Source organism: Panthera onca, chromosome X (genome assembly GCF_046562875.1).
Source record: "Panthera onca isolate mPanOnc1 chromosome X, mPanOnc1 haplotype 2, whole genome shotgun sequence".
Classification (NCBI taxonomy): Eukaryota; Metazoa; Chordata; class Mammalia; order Carnivora; family Felidae; genus Panthera; species Panthera onca.
In genome coordinates this window covers 18,203,850-18,230,669 of record NC_138357.1, presented here as the reverse complement: position 1 = coordinate 18,230,669, position 26,820 = coordinate 18,203,850, and the positions used below count along the sequence as shown (strand labels likewise).

Sequence of the window (26,820 nt, the reverse complement as noted above, 5' to 3'; positions counted from 1 at the left end):
GCTTAGGGCTTCGCCTGGCTCTTGCCATGGCACCACACCGCTCCTCCCAGGTCTAATGGAATCATTCCCAGGCACCAGGGCTGACAAAAATTCCCTGGGATGACACCAGGAATGAAACTCATATGCTGACATGGTTTCATTGGCCTGGGAAATGAGTCAGAATTTTGGAAGTGGTCCCTGACATACGCATGCATGATGCAATACCACAGGCATCCTGAAGTTGGTCAGGGCGATGTTAAAGCTCAATTTGGGGGCTCTGTTTCCTAATAACTGGTGGACGAGCTGCCTTTGACAGCTATTGCCAGCCTACTGACCTTCCCCTTTTGTGCGATAGGAATCCCAGCACTGGAAATCCTACCCATTCCCATTCTGATTTAAAACCATGGGTTTAGCCATTTTTTTCTCAATGATCTTTTATCCCTATAACCTTTAAGTTCACACCATGTCTCACCGACGTCTATCAAGCATGATGGAAGATATGTCCACCTGGAAATTTTTATCAGCCATCGTCAAATGAACAAGGCATCTTGGTATGGTTTAGCAGTCCTCCTAGGAATAGAGCGGAACCAGACTCCTGACTTGGTCCATACCATCTTCCTAGGAAGAGCTTCCATGTTGACTCGGAAGCAAGCTAAAAGCATGCGTGTCTTGCCGAGCATTCCCCCCTCCCCCTTTGCTTGGGCCTGCAGGCTCACTTGCCCCTCATCACATAAGGTCTGGGGTTTGGAGAAGAAGGACACCATTATGCGGGGCTATCATTCTTCCTCAGTGGAAACAACGCTGCCCTTTGTAAGCTCCCAGCAAACTTCAAAGGGTGTGGCTATCTTTCTGTGTTCCCAGGCAAGCCTCCTCGGGAAACACGGCTCACAGTGCCTTTCTGGTACTAGAATCTTCTTTCGCTGATAGTGAGTTAAAACAGGAATTTTTAGGCAGCCCTCCTCCCTGCCCCCTTTGGTGCTTTGTCTACTTAAGAAGCAAAATTGTATTTTTTAACCCCCCCTTGGAAAATTCTTGTTTGCCAACTTTTGTGTCCCCCCCCCCCCTCCATCTGTGCTCTCACTCTAGCCTGGCTGTCTGCCCAGCTCTGAATCCTGCCTTACCTACTGCCTGGCATTTACTTCACAACAGCTGGCCCAGGGATCTCAAGTGCTTAGCCTCAGCTGCCAGCTTAGGGAAGGAGAGGCCCCTGTAGCTGAGCTCGTGACAAAGACAGCATTTGTTCCCACACCAGTATTCTCGATGTCAACAGCAGTGACAGGCTCCAAAGGGGATCATGCCCAGTCACTGCCCACTTGGGGAGAACTCCACAGGCCCAGGGATGTTCATACATCCAGCTTCCATATCTGCTTTGAGTCTCTCCACCATCCTGTGAGGTGACTAGAAACCAGTAACAGGATTCCCATGTTACAGTGGAGAAAGGCGAACCATTGGACGCCAGGAGATCGCCCAAGGGAATGACGATCATGTTGTTCAAAACAAGATTCAGGATACCCGGGTCTGACAAGCATCAGTTTCTGAGATTTGCCCATTTGTGTATGTGGAATGTGCTATCAAGCCCGGTTTGACCCCGTGAAGACATGGGGACAAGAGAGGGTGCCCAAGATCACCTCTCCCAGGGGGCTGGGTGGCATCCTTGTCCCCTTCCACCAACAAATGTTGACTGTGCCAGGCGCTGGGATAACAGAGGTGACTCAGATAAGCCTTTGTCCTCAGGGTGTTCACAGATTGCGAGGGTATCACCGTGGCCGGCCAATAGCAACTGGTGTTTGTGTGGTTTTTCTAACTGTAGAAACGAGCATGCACTGAATGGCTCACTTTGAGCCTCCTTGAGAGGAGGATCCATTTTGTCACAAATGTGGCCAGACTACTTACAATGTTTAAACATGTTAAAAAACAAAAAGTTTCAAATGATTAGTTTTTTGGTTGCTGGGTGGTTTTTCGTCTTCAGTATAAAAGTGGGCCCTTTCCCTGATTCCTCAGTAAGCACAGTATTGCCATATGACCCACAACTCTACTCCTAGGGATATGCCCCAGGGAACTGAAATCTATGTCCAAACAAAAACTTGTTCATCAATGTTCACAGCAGCACCATTCACAATAGCCAAAAGGTGGAAACAACCCAAATGTCATCACCTGATGAATGGATAAACAAAACGTGGTCTACTCATACGATGGAATATGATTCACCCCTAAAGGGAAGCAAGCAGTGATCCGTGCTACAACATGGATGAACCTTGAAAACACGGCTAGAATGAGAGCACAGACACAAAAGGACACATATTATATGATCCCAGCTATATGAAATATCCAGAATTATGCAAAACCACAGAGCCAGAAAGTAGATTAGTGGTTCATAGGGCCGGGGGGGTGAGGGTGGGGAGGAAGAAAGTTGGGGGGGGGGAGTATTTAACGGGTAGATTTCCTTTAGGGGTGATGAAAATGTCTTGGAACTAGATAGCAGTGAGGGCTGCGTGGCATTGTGAATGGAGTTCATGCTGCCAAATTGTACACGGGTTTCTCCTGCTGTCTGAAAATAAAGCATCACAACCTGCCTTGGTCACTGTTGAGAAGTGTTTCTGGCACACAGTAGGCACTCGATAATTATTTATGGAGTTCTTTAAAAGAACGAATAAAATATATTTTTCTAATGCTGTTCTGAGAGCCATTGGAGAAGCATAAACCACTTTTCTCTAACATTTTCAGAATGTAGGGAATCAGTTGAAGTATATGTCCAGCAGGGAGAGAGGGGGAGCAAGCTCTCTGGTGTCTCTTCTTATGAGGGCACTAATCGTATCGTGAGGGTCCCACCTGCATGACCTCATCTCAACTAATTACCTCCCAAAGGCCCCGTCTCCAAATACCATCACATTGCGGGGTGAGGGCTTCAACACGGGAATTTGGGGAGGGCACATACTTCAGTCCATAGCAGCCAGGATGCATTAGGTAGTCATTGTACATCAATGGGAAAGGATCACATTTATGAGCAAGATATTGATGTTCATATCTTCACTATATCTTCTCCCTCTAGCCCACCAATGGTGCCTGCTCCTCTTTGGCTCCTGAAGCCCCTAAAATCTCTTCTCTGACGTGGTTTTCCTTGCAGTATCATCTCAAAGCTTCCAAGAAACTAGAGTATAGTTTTTCTCTGTCCCTTGTTTATACTAGTAACACTAGGTTCCCCCCAGGAAGCCCTGCCAACACCAAGGGTCACTCTTGTCACCCTTGCCATGCCCTCTGCCCAGCCCAGATGCTTGCTGTTTGCTTTTTACCCATGTCAATAAGACATGGGCATTTTGCATCACATGACATAGCGATCCATGCAGATCCCATCGCCCCAAAGCTGCTTGGGGGCGACAGGTTAGGGCACTACCAGGTAGGAGAGTAGCAGGCCAGAGTTTTTGAACTGATGTGATTGCAACAACCAGTGATCCTGCTGTCATGTAGATACAACTTATATGAAATAGTCTATGTCGGGGCGCCTGGGTGGCTCAGTTGGTTAAGTATCTGACTTCAGCTCAGGTCACAATCTCGCAGTTTGTGGGTTCAAGCCCGACGTCAGGCTCTGTGCTGACAGCTCAGAGCCTGGAGCCTGCTTCAGATTCTATGTCTCCTTCTCTCTCTGCCCCTCCCCTGCTCATGCTCTCTCTCTCTCTCTCTCTCTCTCTGAAAAATAAACATGAAATTTTTTTAAAAAAAGAAATAGTCTATGTCAAGATGCCTGACACATTGTAAGTACTCAATAAATGTTAATTATTACCCTCATGACAAAGGTATTTATGCATCCATTAAAATGTTATTGAATAATACTTAGGCATATAAGTAAATTATTACAGTGTATTAAGTGAAAGAAAGAGATTACAAAGAACATGAAGAGCTTCATCCCATTTTTACAAAAAAGTCACATGAATAAGCGAGATATTATTATTATTATTAATGTTTCTTTTTATTTTTGAGGGAGAGAGCACAAGCGGGAGGGGGACAGAGAGAGGGGGGGACAGAGGATCAGAAGCGGGCTCCATGCTGACAGCAGAGAGCCTGATGCAGAGCTCAAACCCATGAACCACAAGATCATGACCTGAGCCAAAGTCAGATGCTTAACCAACAGAGCCACCCAGGCGCCCCTAAGAGAAATGTTATTGTATAGTGATTTAGGTCTCAGGATCTGAAGGTAGGTCTACTGTTTAATCTGTGCAGTCACTTATTAGCTGTGTGACCTAGAGGGAGTTACTAAACCTCCCCGAAACTCAGTTTTTTTAATCTGTAAAATGAAGATGTGTGTGTGTGTGTGTGTGTGTGTGTGTGTGTGTGTGTGTATACATTGACGATATGCTTGCATATCTGCACAACCCAAGAGATGTGAGCTGTAATTTTAAATCAGAATTAATGAGAGTTCAGTACAGTAGTTAGATACACAGTGAACACACAGAAATCAAAAGCTTCCTTCGATACCAGCAATTAGCACTTCGAAAATAGGAACAAAAGATACCAGTCACAAGAGCAGCGTAGGTCAGTGCAATGAGCCGAGTGTCCCCTCTGCCCGACTCCACCACAACCGGGTTTAGAAACAGTATTCCTGGTGATGCAGTTTCCGGAGCCGATAAGCCTCTGGCCTTGGCCCTCTCCCCTCAGGGCTCAAGCCCAGCTAAAGGGACTGGCTGTCGGACTCCATGTTATCCCCTCAGCTTCCTTGTTCTCTCCCCGGTTGAGATATAATTGCTCCCATAGCAAACCAGTCTGCAGACATGATTCCCCGCCTCCCATGTAGACAACATCCTATCTCTCTCCTCGCAAAGCCACTTTCACTTCTTGAACCACACTTTAGTTTTCAGTAGGGTCTCTGCTTGAAATTTGCAGGGAAATGAATTTGCAGTTTCCAGGGGAAAGGTTTTCACGCTCATGAACATGATGGGTTCAAATCCCAGCACTCCACTTGCTAACTGCCTTGCCTTGGTCAAGTCTCTTAACCTCTCTTTCTGTCACTGTCCTCTTCCGTTATCTGGGGGATAATACTGACACCTCACTTTTAAGGATTTGTGAAACTTACATGATATTATGTACATAGGAAGCTCTCAATATATAGGAGCCTGACGTCATCATTAGAACAGGAATACAGCTGAGCCTTGAACAACATGGGTTTGAACTGCACGGGTCCACTTATATGCAGATTTTTTTTTCTTAAATAAATCATGTGTGTTCCTCGACTGTTTTTATTTATTTATTTTTTGTAATCAGTAAGGCTTCCAGTAAGCAACAGGCTATTAGTAGTTTGTGGGGAGTCAAAAGTTATACGCTGATTGTTCAACGTACAGGAGGTCAGCACCCCTAACCCCCATGCTGCTCAAGAGTTAACTGTAGTTTGGGGCGCCTGGGTGGCGCAGTCGGTTAAGCGTCCGACTTCAGCCAGGTCACGATCTCGCGGTCTGTGAGTTCGAGCCCCGCGTCAGGCTCTGGACTGATGGCTCGGAGCCTGGAGCCTGTTTCCGATTCTGTGTCTCCCTCTCTCTCTGCCCCTCCCCTGTTCATGCTCTGTCTCTCTCTGTCCCAAAAATAAATTAAAAAAGTTGAAAAAAAAATTTAAAAAAAAAAAAGAGTTAACTGTAGTTTGTTCTAAACGAATATCAAAGGTTTTATCTCTTATAAGCTACAAACTGCTTGTAGCAACCAAACAGGATTTTCCTACTCCTAGCTTCTGTCCAAGAGTTTCAACAAGATCAGGATCTTAGTTTTAGCCTGGGGACCCCAAACACGACAGCGCAGGACCCCTCAAGAAATAAGCTCAGAAATAAGCACCTAGATGGAGGAAGTGCTTCACAGCACTGGGTTTTCTCCCCCAAAGGAAAATGTTCAAATCTAGAAAAGAAATTCTCAGGACAACCCAGGGAACTGAATCCCGAGCTCCCCTTTGCAGACCTCTCTCTCTCCCTCTCTCTCTCTGTCTCTCTCTCTCTGTACCTTTTATGCTGAAATGTCAACAAAATCCGTTCACTGCTGCACCAGGTCCATGACCAATCTGTGCAGGCCGAGAGAGGCGTTTCTTCCACCTGAAAAGCTTCCTAAGACCTGCTACATCAAGTGGAACCCTGGGCAGGGGCTGAGGAGCGGGACTGTGGGGGTGTTTTGTTACTCTGCACCCCAAAGCCTCCTTGGGAGGCGGGCGCTACCGTGCACGTAACTTAGGGGAGTTTCTTTCTTGTTATTTTGAGGATGCTGTGTACTTGGGTTAACTACCCTGAAGGCATCATTTTCCTTGTCTCTGAAATGGGGGGAACATAGTAAAGTACATCTCAAAGGACTGTTGTGAGGATCAGACGGGTAATGGCTTTAAATCATTTAGTGATATGCAAGCCTTTGATCCATGTTGATTATTATTACTATTGGTTAATCCTCATACATTGCAACTTACTAAATTATTTTAGAAATTACTGCAGCTTAGTATTTTCATAAGTGGTAAGTTTTATATAGTTCCCACGTATCGCAAGCAAGGACAACTGGCACTATTTGACTGCTTTCCCCCCACCCCGCCCTCTTTAGCTATTCAAAAAAACTTTTCCCCTATCATTTTTGGCTGTTCTTCCTAAATCCAAAAAAGCCTACCGTTCTAATCCAAAAGCATTCTAAACTGAGGGGAGTTTCTAAGTCAAACAACCTCCTGTGCATCCTCTGGTGAAGAACCATTTTGTAACATGGAGAATCACCTCTCAGTTTTTCTCCTTTGAAAGTGATTTTGCCTGGCTGTCTTAACAAAGCAGCTCACGTGTGCCTGTATGAAAGGGGTGTTACTTATGCTAGAGAAAACTGGTGCAGCCACCATGGAAAACAGCACGGAGCTTCCTCAAAAAGTTAAAAATGGAACTACGTTACGATCCAGCAATCGCACTACTGGGTATTTACCCAAGGAATACAAAACCATTGATTCAAAGGGATACGTGCACCCCTGCGTTTAGAGCAGCATTATTCACAATAGCCAAACTGTGGAAGGAGACCAAGTGTCCATCGATAGACGAATGGATAAAGAAGACGTGGTATACATACGATGAATATTATCCAGCCATAAAGAGGATGAAATCTTGCCATTTGCAACATGGCTGGATCTAGAAGGTATCAAGCTAAGTGAAATAAGTCAGAGAAAGACAAATACCATATGACTTCACTCATACATGGAATTTAAGAAACAGAACAAACGAGCAAAGGGAAAGAGAGAGAGAGAGAGAGAGAGAGACACCAAGAAATAGACTCTTAACTATAGAGAACAAACTGATGGTTACCAGAGGGGAAGGAGGTGGGGGGAGGGGCGAAATAGGTGATGGGGATTAAGGAGGGCACTTGCCGTGATGGGCACCGGGTGATGTATGAAACCGCTGAATGACTGTATTGTCCACCTGAAACTAATACAACACTGTGTACTAACCATACTGGAATTAAGGTGACGGGCATCGAGGAGGGCACTTGTTGGGATGAGCACTGGGTGTTGTGTGGAAGCCAGTTTGACAATAAATTATACTTTAAAAAAAGAAAGGAACAAAAACAAAGAGAAAACTCTTGGGGTTACTCGAAGCAAAGGCTCTGGAGACCAGCAGGCTCTCACTCCTCGTTCCCATGGTCTCCTGCTAGCCCAGACTGTTCTGCCCATTTAAGTCCGGATTCTTCTTCGTGGCTCCCAGTCGGACTCTGACTCCATTCCCCCTCCTTGCCCCTCCGTTGCCACACTTAGCCACTCCTCACTGCCTACCACATCAAGTCCACACCCTTCCCTTCGTGTTTGGGCATTTGAGGCCTTCGATGACCCCTTCAACTAAAATCCCTGCTACTTTCCAAAAGCAGCCCCCTGTTTCGCCACCGTGTAAGCGCCTCCACGCCCTGGGCCTGCCTCTTTTCAGAAGCGTTTTGGGGCCTCTGGGTGGCTCAGTGCGTTAAGCGACCGACTCTTGATTTCGGCTCAGGTCACGATCTCATGGTTTGTAGGTTCGAGCCCCGCATCGGACTCTGTGCTGACGGTGCACAGTCCTCTGTTCCCCTAGCTCTCTGCCCCTCCCCCCCCCCCCCCCGCGCTCTCGTGCGCTCTCTCATAAAAATAAATAAATAAATAAACATTAAAAAAAAAGAAGCTTTCATTTGTCACTGACTTATGTCTTCCCTTCTCTGAAGTCTTACAGCCCTTGATTGTACCAGAGCATCCAATGACTTGTTAGACTGTCTCACGAGATTCCCTCTCATGGAATTCTTGACACCCCAACCTGACTATATAAGCCTTTCCTATGTGCCTAGTTCTGTGCTATATTCATTTGTTCCCAATAAACTCAAAAAACTCAAAAATGGATACTCAGTAAACATTTCTTGCTAACTCGTTTTGCTTTTTTTTTTTTTTTTTTTTTGCAACACCTCACATTTTCACCAAGTCCTTGAAACTCCCAGACTTGCTTCTATGATTGCTGCCCATAAATGGCTTCTTTGACACCTGCCCTGCTGACCTCATCTGGCTGTTTTGAGACTCAGACAGGAACAAGAGAGAGAAAGCCTTTTGGATACTGTCATTGCTGCCATGCCAAAGCACTGACCAAGGTCTGGAGCCAATTTGACTGCACCAGTTGTTTTGGCCTCCTGTAGCCACAGCCTGCATCCCTACATAGAATTCCCATGTTCAATAATCAAACACGGTTTCAGCCTCCTTGACAGCAGAGGACCGGCACTGAACGGGCCAAAGCCTGTGTTTTGACAAAATGGCAAAGGTCCGATCAGTTTTGTGCTCATGCCCACGAATGGGCCACTGGGCATGGTCCTGGGCAGCAAGGTGGCCCCCAGAAAGAGCTATCCATGTAGTCAGAAAAGAGCTTTAGGTCTTCTTAAGGACTTGGTCACCTGGTACAGATACTGTTGACATTTTTCTTTATTGAGCACTTACTATGTGTCAAGCATATTATAGCCATCATCTCATTTAGAATCCTCACAATAACCTGTTATTATCCCTATCTATTAGATGAGGAAACTATGGCTCAGAGAGATTAAGCAACTTGCCCCACATCACAGAGCTGTCTGCCTCCAAAGTTTAAACTGTATGGCCAATCACCACTCAAATCCTCTCAAATAGGGCAGGCGGATGATCAAAGCTTGGCAGCATGCCCCAGGGGTACCCATCCCTCAGTGGCAGCAGAAGGGAAGAGAACCAGACACTGGCAATGGACAAAGACAAAGCCACCGTCCCACTAAACTGTAATCAGAGTTGCAAGCTGATGTTCATGAACACAGTTACAGTTCTACCTTCCTGTAAACCAATAGTTCTTAACTTTTTGGGAGGCTGACCCTTTGAGAAATTGAGGAAAGCTGTAGACTCTCTTCTTACAGAAATGTGTAAATGCAAACACATAATTTTGCATAGTTTCAGAAAAATTCATGGAGCTTCCTGTATTTCATCCAAGAACTACAGACCCTAGGTTAAAAAATCCCTGCTTTATGCAAATCTAATACTACGTTTTAAAAAGTGATAAGTTAGGGAACAATGATTCCTTTAAATAACAAGCCAACCTAAGACACAAAAAACAGGATTTGCTTTATGGACATTTTGTTTTCATATAACTTTCAGGATTATGCCTAGTTGCCTACATGAGATGCATTTGCCATCAACATCTCTGTATTCCCCTAGAGCCCCATGTCGTCAGAAATGACAATGGCACAGGGTGCCTGGATAGCTCAGTCAGTTGAGCGTCTGACTCTGGATTTTGGCTCAGGTCATGATCCCAGGGTCATGGGATTGAACCCCATGTCAGGCTCCATGCTGAGCATTAGATGAAGATTCTCTCTCTCTATCTCCCTCTGCCCCCCTCCCTAGTTCACACTCTCTCTCAAGGAAAGGAAAGGGAAGGGAAGGGAAGGGAAGGGAAGGGAAGGGAAGGGAAGGAAAAAAAAGAAAAGAAAAGAAAAGAAAAGAAAAGAAAAGAAAAGAAAAGAAAAAAAAAGAAAACAGAAGAAAAGAAATGACGATGGCATAGATGACCATCATCAGGACTGGCCAGAGCACAGAGCTAGAAATGACACATAGAGCTGGTAAGAAGTTTTTTGTCACCAGAGAGTGGGTAGTCACTCAGCAGGAGTGGCTTCACTGGTAGGGACTGGACTATATGACCTATAATGGCCCCAATCAGCACCATGAGTCAAGGGTTCTAAGACCTATGGAAACCTGAAGAAGATTTATGCCACAAGTCCACTACTGTTAAGCAGCTGATGGCTCCATGAGAAGCCAGGTACTCGAAGGGGGTGGACTAAGTATATATTGGCTCACTCACCTGAGTCTACAGTCAACCTCTTTACACTGGCCCATGTTATTCCAAATAGCAACTGTTCATTCCCCGCCAACCAGAGGTCCTATTGTTCTTTTACAAAAATATTAGATAATCCCAACCCAAGTCATTCCAAGGCCACTTCCCCCTGGCCTCTTGCGTTTTGAGTAGACAAGGTCTTACTGTAATCTTTAATGCTATTTGTTAGTCACAGCCTGATACTGCTTCTTCTGAGCCCTCCTCCAATGTTTGAGCCCTCATACAAAGGGTGCTTAGTTGCAGGACGTAGATCTGATACGTTGATCCTATCGTCCTTTATCCTTTAAAAACCTTTGCACCTTAAAATGAGATGTTGTGTGGTATGTTCGAAGGAACACTGGATCTAGAGCCCTTGTTCCTTCATACGCTGCCTCCTGGCCTCTCTGAGCCTCACTTCCCTCTATCAGACAGGTAACAGTCTTTACCCTGCTGACATCACATGCATCTTGTAAGATCCAAATAAGATAGTGAAAATAGAAATAGTGTATTTGCTGTAAAGCGTTAGACAAACAGAAGAATTCATAACTACAAGAAATTTAGAAATTTAGAAAACACTTATCAAGGCCATATTATTCCCAGGTACTTTATGTACCTTACATGCTTACAGGATCTGAAACAGGCTTAGAAAAGTCAGATAACACTTCCAAGCTCACCTTGCTAGGTGGCAAGGAACTGGGGCACTCTCTCTCCTCCCTTCCCCCTCCCCCAAGACCAGATTGCTTTCCATTACTCCACATTGCCTGTCCCAGGACATTCCCCCCATTGGAATAAGAGATTGTTACTCACTTATGAAAAATAAATCCTTGACCCTCTTTGAGACCTCCAAGGCAGTTGGTGGTGTTTCCTCCCTGTGAAAGAGCGGCTGGGGATGAGGAGGGGAGAGAGAGAGGATGGGGCAGCGCCTTAGACTCAACTCCTCTATGTTGGAACTGTTCGAGTTATGTATTGCTTTGAGAAGATGGCCGAGTACTTCACTCTCCCTCTTTCCCCGCCCCCCTTTCTAATTTGCAAGTTGTAAAAATGTGTCGCCCCCAAATGCACCAGGTGTCTCCAACTTTCTAATTGAGCAAGGCAGACTCTTTCCCAGCCAAGAGCCTTGAAATATTTATCCAAATTTTAGTTTCACTGAATTAATGCCTTAAGCTGGTGAGCAATCCAACTGAAGGTCAATGTTCGTTTCCTAAAGTTGTCCAATGTCTGTGTGGTATTTAGACCTGAAAATGATGACTTGACTCCAGATTGCAAACTCCCCAGAGTGCACCCTGGAGATGGAAGCCAGCCCACACTGTTTTGTGATCAGTCAGCATAAATGATCCTCTCTTTTGAGTTCAAGGTGGGCTCAGAATTGAAGCTGTCTTGAGATAAAGCAGATCAGCCCCCATTCACCCCTGGGGGGGAAGGCCTCTGAGCAGGGGAATGTGAAAGGCCCCTCCGGTCAGGGGAGACGTCCGCTCCCCTTGGCTTTGGGCTGTACCAGTTGGCAGATATCGCTCTATGCGAATGCTGGCCAGACCAAAATGGTGCCGAGACAGCCACAGGGTTGTTTAGCAAAAAGAAAGGAAACATCTGCAAATCCTGCGTTGGTGCTGAGCGGGGACAGCCTGCTGCTTTTCCTCATGGGCCCACGGTGGGCCAGGTCCTGACTGATCAGAATGGTTCCCTGAAACAAATGCATTTGAAAGATATTTTCCATCCCCCCCCAACAGGAAATTCTTGTGTTTAGTCATCCTTACTCCATGGGCTGAGTCAGCAAGCTCTGCTCTAACCACAGCTGCTTTCAAATGGTAAGCTTAGAAGACCAGTTAGTTGAGCGAGGAGGCTTGGCTGAAATGCTTTGACAGCCAGAGCTCCAAAATCAGGTTGGATACATTGGAGGAGCTGGAAGTTAGGCACTGCTCGATACCTTTGAGTCCTTCTGGGTGGGCCTCAATTACTTTTTAGTATGTTGGCAATACAGAGCATTCCAGAACTAGAAGGGACAGCAGTTGGAAACCAGTATGGTGCAATGGCGTGATCTGTTGGCCTATGACCTAAGTACTGGCCCTGCCAATAATTAGCTATGTGACTATAGGGTCATTGTCTCCGTTCTCTGGGTCTTAGAATTCTCAGGCTTAAAACCAAGGCTTGGATAAGATGACCTCTAAGTGTTCTTCTTGCTTGCTCTGACAGTCCGAGACAATCTAGGACAGATGACCAGCTGTTCTCTTCTGAAATTACCAAGGGAAGACACCATATAACCTGCTCTGGGAATCTGGCCCAGTGTTTTATCTATCTGTGCTACAAATGTCTTCCCTGGATCTAACTGCAATCTGTTTTCTCTTGTCTGGACCTCTGTAGACATGGAGAAGCCCGAGGGAACGCACTTTTCTAAAAGATCCTTTGTTACCTCCGAGAGCCTTCAGGTCGGAGTTATGATAAATCCTCTGCGGGCAAGGGAGGCAATTGCTTAGGTTCAGATGACCACGTTTTCCTCTCATCAGATGTTTGCCACCCTTCTGGTTGTTATCACTGACTTGTGAACCTAGGCGGACTAAGCCTGGGATAGACGGACTATCCGTCGGACACTTAGCTCTGCAGAGAGGAGGACGTCACTTATTTCGGATCAGATACCTCACAAAAGTTGTTCTAAAGCACAGAGAGTCTGGGGCACCTCTGAGAGAGAGAACAGCTTCATGTAAGGTGACCCTCTCCACTCCTGGGACTGCATCTGGACATGTGTGCCCAACGATGAAAATGGTTCGCATTTACCGAACACTTGTTATGTGTGTGCTGGGCATTGTTCTAGGCACTTTACATGCTTATTTGACCTCATTTAATCCTTACAAAAGTACAACTGTTATTCGTGTTTTACAGATTAGGAAACTGAGGCACAGAGAGGTTAATTAACTTGCTCCAGGTTAAACTTCTAGTAAGCAGGGGAGCTGCTCTTCTGGCCCAGGGCTCAGCTCTGAACCATCATGCTTCTGAGTGGGGCCAGCTTCATGGGACGAATGAGATGTTACGGATGATTCTGGCCCCTGTGAGGACTGCCCACCCCACCTGCCTCATGTGCCTACATTCCTTGTGAGGTACATGTGCCCGGCTTGGTTTCCAGGGCGCTCTGTGCCCCTTCTACAGAGAGCAAAGTTTCCTCACGCAGAACTGCCAAGTGTGGACTCTAAGACACTGGAAATGAGTCATGTTTTCCTCTTACAAGGGCAACCTAGGGAAAGATCGTTCTAGAAAATGGGTTTGCCCAAACTAAAGAAAGTGTTGGGAAATGGCCATATTCCTCTGCGCTGGTAAATCCATTAGATTTGTCACATGTCAGAGTTGGGGGAGAACTCAGAGCTTGCATAGTGAAAGCCCTTCATGTTACAGATAAGGAGACTGAAGCTGAGATAATGGGATCAGATGCATGTGGACTGAGGGTTAGATGGCTCTTAAAAGTTTGGGAAAGGGACAGAGATTACAGACTTGACCTAATTTATAATTCCCCTTGGAGCCAACCCTGTGAGGGAATTGGAAGGAGGGATTCACCCACACATCAGAGCCATAACCCCTTGCATAACAGGGATTCCGGAAGCGTGGGCTTCAAAGGTAGCGAGATACCAAGAGACTGCCCCATTCAGACGGCCAAGGTCCCCGGCTAAATGGTAAGGTCTTATTTTTAAACTTATTTTTAAAACCAGACCTACTTACGAAATGGATCCCACACTAACAATCACAAACGACTTCGGGGAAAACCACTTCTGTGGAAAAAGAAGCCGGTCACGAAACTTGTGGACCAATGACCGGGATCCAAAGATATGACTCTCAAAGCTTTTACTACGGTGAAAGCCAAACGGAACCGTCTTAGTTCTCAGTTTTGAATGTGCAGACATTATTGAAATGTTTTCAGGCCAAAAGTCTTGCAAAGTATTATTTTAAAAGAAATCTTATGGCAGTGTAAGTTTTCACTGATCCTGACACAAAGAGTCAATATGGAAAAAAGGAAAGAAGGACCTGAGGCCGCCAGGAACCGGCCCTCGGGAACAGTATCTTAATGGCTGTTTTCAAAGAAATAGCAGGATCTCCTTTCATTCCCCAGTGTGAGCCCACAATGTATTTTCCAGCCTCTTCCTCCTAAGCTAAAAAGAAAGTACCAGAGTTTAAAAATAAAAGATACAGAATTAGAGCTCCTGCCTGATTCGCCTGCTACTTGAGCAGATACGTCCAGTAAAACCTTATGAAGTGTCATGTCTCCTCGAGCTGGACTCAAACAGATTGTTAAAAAGACCTACATCATGTTGTTGGGCATAGTCTATTACTGCTTACTGACCTTGCCATGTGGTAAAGTCGGCCACACACCATCTTATAAATAGCCAAATGAACTCCCCCTCGTTTTATAGGGTGGCTAAAGCCTGGTTACCTTTCACAATCAGCCAACCTCTTAATTCATCCCAGGTTGCAGCTGGGCTCCGGGAACATGGAGGAGGCTTGGTGAGGCGGGAAGACGGAGGCTGGGAGGGCGACAGGGCACGTGTGCCCACGTGTGTGGCACACAGAATCGCTCTGGAAGGTTTTTTAGAGGTAGTCGGTACTCTCAAACTAGAAAAAACCCTGCCTTTGTAGTGTGAGGGGATGACATTTCGTTGCAAAAATAAATGATTTGGTCATTACCATTTCATGGTTGCTGGCAACCGACCGCCTCTGCTTTCTAACAATTTCCATTTTAGGCACTGACAGGCCCTTCAAAGTGATTCAGCCAAATATCCACCCCAAATTGCGTATTTGGCAGTTTCATACTGAAAAATCTGGGGCCTCTGGGCAAAAATGTCAGAAAGGGCTCCCTCCTTCTTTGTCAATTGCGAAACAAACAGATCACCATAAACAGTCACTGGGGGCTCCTTGGGCAGCCATGCCGACGGAAAGAGAAGGAACGGAAGTTGTTGGCAGGGGCTGCTTCCTTGGCTCCGGTTACTGCTCTCGCTCTCCGTTGCTGCTTGTTCTTTTCCTGAGGGCCAGAGCTGCCTCAGTCGTTAACCCTAACCAAGGTGAGGCCCAGGTTTTCAGCAAGCAGCCATTCTCTGCTGACGGAAAGCAATGAGCAGAAATGGAAATCACTGGGACACGATTCTCTGAGGCCCTGGGGTCTGGGAATACACTGGAAGCTCACCTTATTGAACTGGCTGAAGCTATACGCAGGCCATTACCATGGATCCTCATTGGGCAACTTGTTCTGGTTGATCTCTGGAACCCACCTGGGTCTCTGGGCCTCTGAGCAACCACAAGGCCTGGAGCACTCTGGTTTGCCCGGTGGGAAGCCTGGGAGCACCTCCCAGGTAGTCTCCTGCCTGACCGGTAACCCTAAGAGTCTGATTCCCCCAAGTTCTTTTACACACATTTCCCTCAGCCTTGAAGGCTGTCCCCTTGACTTAAAAAAAAAAAATTTGGGGGCGCCTGGGTGGCGCAGTCGGTTAAGCGTCCGACTTCAGCCAGGTCACGATCTCGCGGTCCGTGAGTTCGAGCCCCGCGTCAGGCTCTGGGCTGATGGCTCGGAGCCTGGAGCCTGTTTCCGATTCTGTGTCTCCCTCTCTCTCTGCCCCTCCCCCGTTCATGCTCTGTCTCTCTCTGTCCCAAAAATAAATAAAAAATGTTGAAAAAAAAATTTTTAAAAATAAAATAAAATAAAATAAAAATTTTTTTTTGTAATGTTTATTTGTTTCTGAGACAGAGGGAGACAGAGCATGAGCAGGGGAGGGGCAGAGAGAGAGAGGGAGACACAGAATCCGAAGCAGGCTCCGGGCTCTGAGCTGTCAGCACAGAGCCCGACGCGGGGCTCGAACTCACAAACCGTGAGACCATGACCTGAACTGAAGTCGGTCGCTCAACCGACTGAGCCGCCCAGGCGCCCCTCTCCCCTTGACTTTTTAAGCGACTGGTCCCCCTCTCTTCACTTAGGACTCACTTTAAATGTCAGGCCACCTTGGTGAGGCCATCCTGACTCCGCAGCCCAGGCCCGACCCATATTTTCTCTCTCACAGAACTAGTTTTTTTGTTTTTGTTTTTTTTCTGCTTAAAGCACCCATTACCATTTGAATCTATGTATTTATCCACAGTAAATGCTCAGGAAACATTTGTTGAGTGAATGAACAAAAGGGTGGTATTCTGTTTTCTCGTCCAGTCTGAAAAAACTTTAAGAAGTAGGCTTATTATCCCCATACATAGGTGTCTCCCTAAACACGGCCTGCATTTGTTACCACTTGTCTCTCTGAGAGAGAGAGAACTAGCCCTCTCTCTCAGAGTAAGGCTACCCCTTTCCCTGCCCACTTCTTACTTCTTACTTGGTTCATGATGCCCAGGATCTGGGCACCAGGACTACGCAGCGTTTTGGTCGGAGACATTGCTGGAAATTTGTCACCCAGAACTGACCCTGCCAGCAGAGTACCGAAACGTCATTTGGGGGTGGGGAGGCTAGACCATTATACTTAACAATACTATTCACGGTTACCTTCTCTTCCCTTTGGGAGCTATTTTTAAGAGGTTACTTGGATTCCCTGACTATAAATGATAGCCAATCGCCTCGAAACTACAAATAAAGTCAAGTTGCTATTATGTCTGAAAATCGCCTTCCATTCAATTTGCCAGTCCCCCTTTTGGGGAAAGGCCGTCTGCTCTAGTCACAGCCATCCAGCTGCTCAGGTCCCCTTCCTTTAACATTAAGTAATGAAGAGAGATGAGTTGCTAGATCGCCAACATTCGAAAATGGTTCCCAAAGGGTTACCATGCCTTCTGTTCTCTTTCTTCCTGTCATTAGTTGCAATAATATTGATGTTTGTCCGGTTTAGAAAGCCATGGAAGGCCCTGTGCTTTCTGATTACACTTCGGAATGGTGACCAACCCGGTTATTCCTGAACGCTACCAAGGAAGGTTTTGCCCCATCTCTATTTTAAAATATGAATCACCTCAACTATGAAAATCTTCTCCAAAAAGCCTATCCAAATTTAAAATATGTTCCTTTCAGCCTGGAAATTCCACCCCTTGGAGACGATCCTGTATATATACCAGGATGCAAAGGTACACGTACATCCAGTGTGCCCACCGAAATAGTGTTTATGATAGCAGTGCTCCCAAAGAATGGAATCTTAGCTAAGCCGTCACAAAAAAGGGCAAGATGTATTTGTATGTGCTGTCATGGAAAGATCTCCATGATGTCCTAAATGAAAAAAGCGAAGTCTAAAACGGTAGGATCCCATATGTCTTCAGAGCCTGTCAGTTCCTCCTTCAAGCAATCTCACAAAATCCGACTTGTCATTTCCTCTCACTGGTTCAAGCCTCCTAACTGATTCCCTGGTCCCAGGGTCTCTCTTTCCAGGTCATCTTTCCCACCGACCAGAACGAACGTTCTAAAGCATCACTTTCTCCAGCGCTCTTTACTGCCAGAGGGAGAGTCTCAAGCAAGCATCACAATTACAGGAGGCAGGTTGGTGGAGTGTTGCCATGTTCGGGGATTAAGGGAGATCTTACCGGAGGGTGGGTTACCACCCCTGACTAGCTGTTTGACTTAACCCCTCTGAGCCTCAGTTTCTCCATCTGCAAAATGGACACTGGGTGGTTGTGAGGATGGAACGAGGGAACCATGTAAAGAGCTCAGCATGCTGGCCCAACAAATGGCCAGCTACTATTAGTATTGTCATTTTTGTTATGAAACCACAAATTGGTTTATTTGAAGTTCTTTGAGAGTGGCTTTGTACCTTCATAACACCTTTTGGAAGAAGAAGGTTCCCACATTTCGTTCATGTTTACTGGACATCTAGAACCCGCTGCATACAGTGAGGCCGCCTCTTGTGTATTTTCCCTGATATGCATTGCAGAAGCTGCCCCTTTCTCTTGTACCCCCAAATCTGGAGGAAGTGTCTAAGTCCCTTGGATCCATCACCTTCAAGAGTTTCTCTGCGGACTTCAATCACATGATACCCCTCCTATGCCTTCATTTCTCCAACTATTTGGCTCTAATCTTTCTTGCCTGCCTTGGAGGGCAGCATCCCAATGCCTTCGGCCCTTTCCTGGCCTCATTAAGATTTTCTTTGTGGCTGCCTGTTTTGTGTTTTTTTTTTTTTTTTTTTCCTTTGGGATCGGGTGACTATTTTACTCCACTAATTCTTTAAAACAAAAAGGGCTGTTAGCCCGTGCTGTGGAATGAAAGGGCAGGCCAGCTCTGTTTTTTCTTGTAATATCCTAATTTTATGCCATTACTGTGAAAGGGAAATGATGTTTTTATATTCAATTTGGATTTCTACCTGTTTCATTGAGTGGGCTCTCAGAGTGGAGTCATGAAGGCTAAGACTCAGGTCTCAACTTTGCCTGGGGACAGACTCACTGTGCGACCCGAGGCACGTCTAAGAGATTCCTGCGTCTGTCCCCTCATCAGTGAAATGAGAGTGTTGGGTTATAGTTCCCACTGTGTCTTCCAGCCCTGCTGTAGGTGCTTCCGTGGTCTGGATGGGTCCTGAAGGCAAAGATTATGGCAAAGTTCTCTCATTACACCCACCCCAGTGCCTGGGCTGGGCTGATTCAAGTTGAAATGAGCTCTTCCGTGGGACAGTTGCATGCATTTTCCAAGAGCCTATCTCTCGAAAATTTTTCTGAGGTATATTAAATGTCAAAAGAATTTCCTTTTTTTTTTTTTTTTTTTTTTTTTCCAGGGCTCACCTTACCACCAAGCTCCAAGCTCCACTTATGCTGAGAAAAACCATACATGCTGAGCTCCGGTCAGACTTGATGGCAAAGAACATGTCTCTCATTACCACCTCCATTTCTGGTGATTGCCATCATCACACGTTTACATCCTGGATGTCTTCCAGGCAAATGCTGAATAGTTGATTATTTGCACAGATGACTGTAGCATGCCCTCGCTTGGATTTTGCCTCCAAAGTCTCTTTATTGAGAGTTTTTATATTAAACATACACTAAGTCTCAAGCTTGATTTTAACTGATCCCACATGAAGGAATGATTTTCAACTCATAACACATGAGGAACATCTGTTCTGCTTATTTGAATTCAGGCAGTGCCATTATTATTGTAGAAGCTGACTGTTGAGTATCAATATTTGTCTCTTTCAGTTCCATTGAACTTTCTGGGGTGCCACTCCCATTTGTGGATCTTTTAAACATACATCCTGGAGTCTATAAAACAGCGGAACAACTCCCATTTTCCTTTTCCTTTTCACCGACTTTTGCTGTAGAACTTGGGTCAGGCTCTGGCTATTGCTTGCACACGTGTTTGGGACAGGAGGGTCCTTGTCAAATGCAGCCAGAATCACTGTTCAAAAGTCTAGACATCAGGTGCACAGACTTTGAGGCTGCCTCATGAAGACCATTCCAGACCTTTGTTTGAAACAGGCAAGTTCCCAGGGGGAACCTGACTGATCCAGGAATTCACCTGCAAACTGGAACCCGCGGAGCTGAGTTATACCTCCCTGGGGCCTCCAGATAGGTCACAAAGGAGGATGTCTTTGGACCAGAGGCTCTCATCTTTGATGTCAGGACACCCTGGTATCTGACAATCAGTTATTATTCATTTCCAATAATCAAATGGCAAACTTGTATGTGATTTACTTAGAAAAATAAACTCAAGCAGATTCAAGGATTTCTCTATAAATAACTCTAACATCCCCATATGCTCTCATGAGTGGGAGAGAAAGGGGTGGGGTTTTAGTCAGTGCTCTGGGAACTAAAGAGAACTCTGGGTGTGCCCAAGTGCATGTGAACACTAGGGGCGCTCATGCCAGGCTTCCTATCTGGCAGCAAATGTATATTTTAACAAGGGCCTCATGAGATTATCCCCTGCCTATGGGGTCTGTCACAGCGGGGATTTAAGGGCAGGCAAGACAAGGCAGGCAACACATACCACAAAGGCAGTACGTTGGCTCTAAGTAAGCAGATTGGCTCTAAGTTGGGCTAAATAACAGAAGGACTTAAGTTGGACTCTTAACTACTAGTGCATCCTTGGCTAAGTTACTCAATGTTTCTGAGCCTCGGACTATTCGCTTTTAAAATGGAGACATTACTGGGGCACGTGGGTGACTCCGTTGGTTAAGCGTCTGCCTTCTGCTCAGGTCATGATCTCACGGTTGGTGGGTTCGAGCCCCGCGTCAGGCTCTCTGCTGACAGCTCAGAGCCTGGAGCCTGTCTTCGGATTCTGTGTTTCCCTCTTTCTCTGTCCCTCCCCTGCTCATGCTGTCTCTCTCTCTCTCTTTCAGAAATAAATAAAACATAAAAATTTTTTTTTAATGGAGACATTACTATCACCTACTTCTGAGAGTTGTTGTGTGGCTTAAACAGGATGGTGCAAATAAATCACCCGGCGTGCCTTGAGTGAGCTAAGTGTTCCAAAACACATAGCAGCTGTGGATACCTGGTGTGCATCTGAGGCTGGATCCTTATGCCTCTTACAGTGACTAGCACATTGTAGGTCCTCAAAAACACGCTGGCTTGATACAACAGGCCACACATTATATGTGTCCGCTTAAATAAAATATCTAGAATAGTTAAATCCATACAGGCAGAAAGCAGATTAACGGTTGCCAGGAGCTAGAGGGTGAGGGGGATGGGGAATGACTGCTTAATGGGTATGGGGTCTCCTTCGGGGGTGATGAAAATGTTCCAGAACTAGACAGAAGTGACAATTGCACAACATTGTGAATACACTAAATGCCACTGAACTATACACTTTAAAATGGTCACAGTGGGGCACCTGGGTGGCTCAGTCAGTGAAGCACCTGACTCTTGATCTCAGTGGCTCAGTCGGTTAAGCGTCCGACTCTTGATCTTGGCTCCGTCATGATCTCACAGTCTGTGAGTTCGAGCCCTGTGTCGTGCTCTGTCCCTCCCCTGTGGAGCCTGCTTGGGATTCTCTCTCTCCTCTCTCTCTGCTCCTCCCCTGCTCACTCTCTCTCCTTCTCAAAAAGAAAAAAATTCAAAAAAAATTAAAAATGGTTAAGGTCATAAGTTTGTGTTATTTGTATTTTACCACAATAAAAAATTCATTGGCTTGGGTTTAGCATTTGATTGTCTTTTGTGTGACTCTAATTCACAGACAGCCCTAGGACAGTGCACATGTACAGGGGCTGATAACTGGGTACCTGCTTCTACCCCAAGCAGGCTAGAGGGGACAGCTATGAGGTGCTCATGTTCTAGGCCAATGTCCCACAAAATGGCTGGGCCCTAGCCCTCATCTCCTTCAATCTGGTGTCATGTTGGCCCTGTGGCCTTTCCCCTGACCTAAGCCCATGTAGGAGGAGTAAGAACAGTAGGAAGGATGCCAGCAAGAACCAAAGGATTAGGCTGAGGCTTAGCAGAAACAGTGGTGTTCAACTCAAAGCCAACTGTTCTTTGGTCAGGCCACTCAAAGCTGATTGGCCCTGGTGGAAGCCATTGACAGTCCTACTCTTGGAAAACACCACTGTCCACACCACTCCGGGGAGCCTAAGAGGGCTCATGTGATTATTAAGGCCCCGCCATACCCTCCTTGAGCAATCACCCAACACTCCAAATGCTAAGATTCTTGAGCTGCAACCAGGAATGTCCCTGGAGTGAATTAGTTTTGGGGGGATTGAGGGACTGGCTCCAATCTGGGGTCTAGAGGGTGACTGAAGCATTTGAGATTTGTTACCCAATAAAAATCTCTGCTAAGGCCCAAGACTGAAATAACTCAGCCGGGCTCTGGACTCAGCAGGGACCATTCATTAGCTAACACTTCTCGTCTGTGATAGTTACAGACAGGTTTTTTCATGCCCCCCGAAATGGGCTTCAGCATTGCAGCTGGCAGACAGCTGTGGCCTCACAGTGTTTACATTACCCAGACGAATGCAGTCTGTGCAGGAGACACAGAATGAATCTGATTGAGCTTCTGGAAAACGGGATTTTGAAAAGTTCCGTGGTTTGCTCTCACCCCTCCCTTCCTGAGCTGCAGAAAGACCGAGGTGGAACGAAACAGGCACGGCCAGGAAAAGGAGACTCTCATGTCTTTGTCTGGCAATGCTTTGTTTGACACCTCCAGGTGGTGGGAGCCGAGCTGAGACCGTAGGATTAAGACGGCCAAATGCTGGTTCATCACTCTGGAGCCTCGTCCTACTGGGCAGCCTGAGCTCCCTGGGGACTCTGCAACGTGAAAAGAACAGAAGGGCCATGGTCCCCATAGACACCTAGGTCTGTGACCAATGGCACACAAAGTGGAAGCAGGGGCTGGCTAATCCTGGTAGGGTGTTCAGGACCTACCACACTACCTTGTGGGCAACCTACTCCAGTTTGATAGCCATTTTGTTTTATCTCCTCAGGTTGGTGTAAAATAAGGTTCCCAAGTCCTGTCCATTCTGCCTTCAAAGTGTATCTGACATCCTCCCTTCTTCTCTGTCACCATGGCTACTGTTTAGTTAGGGCCATATCTCCTCCTGTCTGTACCAGGGCACCATCTTTCCAACTGGTCTCCTTTCCCTGCTCACTCTTCCAGATTGCTCTTTCAGAGATGTGACCTTATATCCCACCCCATCAATAAACATTTCCTGAGAGCTGGCCATTGGGTAAGCCCTTTGTTAGGCAGCAGGGACATGCACATCAACCAGACACAGGCTCTTTCCACAAGAAAATCAGTTCAAGGGGAATAGGGGCCAGGAAGCAGAGAATAATAGGAAAGCCTGCAAAGTGCTACAACTGGGCCCAGAGGATTATGGGAGCCTAGAGGAGAGAGCACCTAACCTAGCACTGAGGAGAGAGTAAAGAGAAGATTCCCCTGATGTGGTTTTCATCTGGCCACTCACCTCAAACCCTACACTGCCGTCACAGTCAGACTCCAACTTTCTCTTTCAGCCAAATATCCCATGACCCCCCTTAAAGAAATCTCTAATCCAGAACGACTTGGTCCCCTGACTCATTCAACATATATAAACTCTCCTACTTCCTCAACTTTACTATTGCCCGTGGCCATGATTTGTCTTATTTTGGAGGTGTATGGCCGCGGTTGGCCAGGCATCGTGTCTTCCCCCTCACCTCTCATGTCTTCTTCCAGCGCCAACACAGTACCTGATACATGGTATCTGTTGACTGATGACCTACTAAGTACATTTTCTTTTCACTGCGGTACTCATCTGCCTCTCACAAAGCAGGATAAATAATTTCACTTCTGTTAGGGCTATCAGAAAAATCTGTGAATGTAGATGAAGGGGGTTGGAAAACTGCTGATGAGTTTGGGTCACACTGTCCCCAGCTTTGTCCTGACCTCTTGGAAAGAGGATGTTGTCGATAATCAAGTGGAGATTAGCAGTTTCAAGAGCTCCAGTAGGCGTATAGTTGGATATATTTTCCATTCTGATTTAAACATTTAGCCTGATTTGTTTTTGGCTTTATTTATTTTTTTGTTTTGTTTTGTTTTGTTTTGGTCCCGAGCCTGTTGGTCAGGGCTAATTTGTACAGCTGCTTTTTCGTTTGGTTTCTTCCAAGAAAGCGAGAGGAAATAAGGTTGCCAGCAAATTTGCAGTTACCAAGGTTTTCCTAAGATGAATATTATTTTTCTCTTCTAATACTGCCAAATACAGTATAAAGAGAAGCATGTGATTATTCCACAAATTTAGTTGTACCAGGGGTCAAATCCTGTACTCTGTCCACATCCTGATGTTGGGAGACCTATAATGCTGATTTCCTGACTTGCTATTTAGTCAACCATATTTCCATAGTTGTACCATATTTCCAAAATTGCAAATTCACCCTGATTTTGAGCTTCGATTCTCAGACTTGACTCCTCCCGTATTTTAGCTGGAAGGGCCAAAGGGGCTGTGGTGGGTAGGGTAGGGAAAGTGGAGGCAATGGAGAAGCCAGAGCAGGAGAAAGAGTGCTGGAGTGAGAAGAGCACTGGGTTTTGGTCCCTGCTCTGCCACTGACCAAATGTGGGACTTGGGCAAGTCACTTCCTCTTTCTCAGCATCTCCACAGGGACCAGTATAGTGAATACACCCTAAGGCTTTTTCCTTTCAAATATTATTGGACCCTATGACTTCGTGGTGGGTATTTCTACAAAGGCTAATCAAGCAAATGCCAAAGCCTTGCCAGTATTGACAAGTCTTCTCCCTTGTGGTCTGCCCTTAAGAGGCATTTGCCCAAGTTGGTGCTTGGTCATTCTGAAGCCTGAGAAGAATGGCCTGAAAGAGAGTGCCCATGTCCTTACTAAAGGAACACAAGTCTGGCCTGGGTAGCTGGTTGTGAGTGCTGCTTAGGCCTGGAGTCTACTTCTTTAACAGCTTTGCTGAGATAGGATTCATAGACCATACAATTCGTCCCTTCAAAATGTATAATTCAGTGGGTTTTAATCGATTGTGCAACCATCACCAAAATCAATTTTAGAACATTCTTATCACCCCCAAAAGAGACCCTGTACCCTTTAGCTGTCATGCCCCTGCACCCAAACCTCTCACCCTGGACAGTGCTGGACAACCACTAATATTTCTGTTTCTATGGATCCATCCATTCTGGACATTTCATAGAAATGGAATCATATGATGCTGTCTTTTGTGACTGGCTTCTTTCACTTGGCATAATGTTTTTAAGGTTCATCCATGCTGTAGCACGGATCAGTCCTTCATTCCTTTTATGGCTGAATAACATTTCATTGCATAGATACACCACATTTTGTTTAATCCATTCATCAGTTGATGGACATTTGAATGGCTTCCATGTCTAACCTACTACGAATAATGCTATTGAACATTCATGTACACATTTTTGTTTGGACATTTGTATTAGATTCATTTGGGTATATACTTAGGAGTAGAACTGTTGAGTCCTATGGTAACTGTGTTTAATTGAGAGCTTTCAGACTGTTTTGCAAAGTGGCTGTACCATTTCACAGTCCCACCAGCAGTATATGAGGGCTCCAATTTCTGGAGGTTACATTTTAGTCCTGTCATGTTGGTAGAGAATATTTTCCAGGGTCGATGGCTTGGAGAAACCATCTACTTGGGATAGTTTGACCATGTAATGTTAACTTTTCAAGGGGATAATTTTTACAAGCAAGTCCCCTCCACTTTATAATATGGCCATTACATCCTAGGAGAAGGTGACTTAGGGGAAGCCACTGTTGGCCTTTGAAATCTACAGGAATTCAGTGGAAACACTTCCAGGCTATCTGACAGATGGCTTATAATAAGATGCCATGGATGTATGGTGGACTTGTATCAGTTTTAACCCTTTTAAGGTAATTTCTGTCCGCATTAGATCATTTCTGGGGTAGAGGGAGTGGAGGGGGTTTTGGTATATCTGCCTCCTCAGTGTCAGTGTCCATCAGTCCTGCCTGGGAGCTAGGGTAGGAACAAAAGAAATCAAAAAGGAACAAGTGCTTTAGGTAGGGTGATCGTATGTACTGGTATGCCCAGGATGGTCCCAGTATATACTTGCTATTCCAGTGTTATTATTAATGGCGCTCTCAAAAGTGTCTCAGTTTGGACAATAAACTGTATGGTCACCTCAACTGTATGCTGCAAAGATGTAATACCCAGCATCCCATTCAGAGCTATAAAGGCTACAGGGTTTCATATCTTGATGAACTTATATCTCATTGGGAGAAAGAAAGGATCTCTCAAGCCTGCTGAAGGTTGCCTCCCAAATGACAGAGTGAGCCAGGGTCATATACAATAGAAACCAAATGCTGATGCGATTCAAAGCATAGGAAAAGTATACTTTGGAGGAAGGGCTGGATGGAAGTTTATTCAGGGAAGGCTTCCATGGATGAGGTGAGGTCTAAAGAGAACCTTGAACGAAGTATAGGATTTGGGCCCTCCGAGTTCCCTGACAGACCAAGGTCCTGAATATCCTTCATCCTTGTTCTAATTAAAAGGCACCGTGCTCACTTGTGCCTGGGCAGACAATTCACATGACCTCCCAGCTCATTTGGCAGCACTTGGGAGAAATCTGGCCTTGCAATCAGACTAAATGATGTGTTACCCTACACTTAATCTCCACCATCCATCAAAATCCAGGGGCCTTGGCCCCAGCCCCTCAACAAGAGGCCCACAGTACCTGGGTAGGATTTCATCCAGGGAATGAATGCAAAGCCCCTAATTCTCCATCCATCTCAGCCCTCTGTAAACAGTTAAAGACTGCAGCCAACAGCAAAAGAACTGCCAACCCAAATGAAAACAGTGAGTCAGCAAAATAAAGACAGATGGCAATGGATTAACTGTAGCATAGACGGCAAGAAGCAGACCCTCCTTAGTTCTGACCAGATTGCCTCCCCTCAATTTCAGGCAACCTAGTGTTCACACGGAGCCCCTCATGAGCTACGCTGGGGGTGGGAGAAAGCATCTGCTGCACACAGAGTGTGTGTAGCCATGGCAGTCTAGAGGAACACTGCTTCAATTCATCGTCTCCTGGTGGTCCAGGCTTGGGGTGGGGGAACAGAGAGGACAGGAAAGATGGGAAGAAGACATTGCTCAGGCTTTCCCCCAGGGCCTTGTGCCACGGCCATTGCCTTAGATGGCCTTATTTTCAAGTACTCTGCTCTG

At 45.9% G+C, this 26,820-nt stretch overlaps 1 protein-coding gene and 1 long non-coding RNA gene across 2 annotated transcripts in view; one reads left to right on the top strand and one right to left on the bottom strand.

The window, feature by feature from the left end:
• The window catches only part of LOC145714519 (uncharacterized), a 30,809-nt gene extending 11,213 nt beyond the window's left edge, over positions 1–19,596 (top strand). Inside the window, exons 2-3 of the long non-coding RNA XR_014136872.1 lie at positions 17,632–17,754; positions 18,977–19,596. This is a non-coding gene — a long non-coding RNA (uncharacterized LOC145714519). The remainder of the gene's footprint in view (positions 1–17,631; positions 17,755–18,976) is intronic.
• Positions 1–26,820, bottom strand: part of PABIR2 (PABIR family member 2) — a 208,904-nt gene that overhangs the window by 30,960 nt on the left and 151,124 nt on the right. The gene's annotated exons all lie outside the window — the stretch shown is intronic.